This window comes from Palaemon carinicauda, chromosome 12 (assembly GCF_036898095.1).
Source record: "Palaemon carinicauda isolate YSFRI2023 chromosome 12, ASM3689809v2, whole genome shotgun sequence".
NCBI classification, from domain to species: Eukaryota; Metazoa; Arthropoda; class Malacostraca; order Decapoda; family Palaemonidae; genus Palaemon; species Palaemon carinicauda.
In genome coordinates, this window is record NC_090736.1 from 43507777 (window position 1) to 43510276 (window position 2500).

Consider the following 2500-nt stretch of genomic DNA (forward strand, 5'->3'; position numbering starts at 1 on the left):
TATTCATCCATTGAAAATTACGGTGTTTTGCCCAGTTAGATACTGTAATCATCATCATTAAAATAACGCGAGAAAAAAAAATACCAATGAATAAGAAAACAGTCATTTACATTTAGATTATTGCTTCACGGTGACATGGCTGAGACCTGTGCATGAAACACCTCTTCATACGAGGAAATTATTACTGAAGGTGAAATACCATTAATAATAGGAGACCAAAAAAAAAAAAAAAAAAAAAATTGCTCCACGCTGGCATGGATACCATTATATTTAGAATTTATTTTAATTCTTAGGAATTTTGACTTTTAAGTGATTTCATTTGAATCCCAAATGCTACTCAAATATGAAGAATATTTGTTCTACTCAGCAGCTGGTGATCCTCTCAGGATTTGAGATTCAACTTAAACGTAAAGGACGTCTTTCTTATGACAAGATGGCGTGTCAATGATTTTGTAATTCCTGAGAAGGTCGCCTAGTTTTTTTCTCTTTCTCTCTATTTCTCTTCTCCATCCTTATTCCTTCTCTCCTTCTTCCATTACATTTTTCTCCTCAGTCAACCCATCAGCTGGGTCTAATTTCTGACATTCTCCTAACTATGCATTCCTCCACTTGTGACATTTATACCCTCCTGATTACTCACTTCTCAGGATCTATGATTGATCATAATGTTCATGAAATTTCATGCAGGATTTAACTTGGCCGTATTGTACCGGATGTCTTCAACATATTTCTCATTCACCATGAGCTCTGAACTAATTTTTGTCTTCTCATTTAATGCAAAGTTCATGATCTCAATCATTATCATTATTATTATTATTATTAGCAAAGGATTTTATGTTGAAAAGGCTGACACAATTCTTCTTATAGCTTATATATGAAATATGTTTTAATGTTGTTAATGTTTTTAAAATATTTTATTCTAATTGTTCATTACATCTTATATCATTTATTCATTCCATTATTGTCTTTCCTCACTGGGCTATTTTTCCTTGTTGGAGCACTTGGGCTCATAGCATCTTGCTTTTCCAACTATGGTTGTAGCTTAGCTAATAATAATAATAATAATAATAATAATAATAATAATAATAATAATAATAATAATAATATTAATAATAATAATAATAATAATAATGCGTTTATCATTTATGGTGGATTTGATTTGCTATTCGTTTTTATTAAATAGGGAAGATTCTCTGAAATTTATATGTTCATTAAAATATCATTCTCTCATTGGTGATGAATTACTTCTTTCAAATTCATGAGGGAAATGCAAAGGTGAATATTGATCTTTTCAGGGTAAAAATATGAGAAGAGAACATTGCTATTTCATTGGAAGTATGACGAGGTGATAATATGTGTTACTACTAAATAACATAACGTTAATTTATCATTTTATAAAATGATATGTTATTAATGAGGTGAGGTCGAGGTTATGCACGGAGCAAAAGGTTTGTAATGTAATGAAATCATTCAGAAGTATGAACAAAATCAGCAGTAAGTTTAATGCACTCCACTATAAATGGAAGGGTAATGCAAAGAATGCATTCAGTAATACAAATAGAGAAAAAAAACAGTATTAGATTAAATGTAATTTCACCAAATACATAAACCCAACAGTGCAACGAATTTTATTTTGTAGTAAAATAAAAAAAAAAGTATTATATACTGTTAAAAAACGTAATTTAACAGGAAATTCTCCGTAAAGAAAATATACCGTTCTCAGCCGTATTTCAGTAAAATACAGCAGACCGTGCTTTTACCCTACTTTGTTATTATCTTTAACGGATTGGTGACCGTAATTTCACTCCTTTACGTCAATATATCCGTTCTTGAAACGGTAAATGCCTGGTAGTCCTTCACCTCACGAAAACTGTTAAAAAGGGAAGCCTACAAATTAACAACATCGAAGTTCAAGAATTCCTTAATTTTACCCTTTTTGGGGGGAGGGGGTTATAACACCTTATTGAGGTTACGTCAACGAAAAAATAATGTTTAAGAAAGTGACAAAAATCGTGTGAAGGCTCTTCCGTATTTCTTAGCACATACAATCATATTTTCGTCTTTATCCGTTTGGATAATTTTGGTACATCATCTTTTGATATATTTTTTGGTTCCACAGAAGAAATTACCATTTGGGAAATAGTGTCATAGAGTCATAGAAAAAAATATATATTTAGAATGAAGGGAAATGATGAATAAAAGAAATTTTAACTAGACCAGAAGAATTGAAGAATTGAAGGCGAAAAGGAATAGATTATAAACTAATAGAATGAAAAACTAGTCTCTGAAACCCATGCATATAAAGATTAAATCGGAATATATGGATAAACTTTGAAAATGATAATGAATCATCAATCTAGTTTCTATCATTCATTTATTAAAATTCTATATGCAATAAACTATGAAAATTAAATTCATAAGCATGTGAAAAATAGAATATTATTATTTCTTCTTCGAAACAATGTAGTAAAAAAGTTCTTTGCTTCCATAACGAAATATG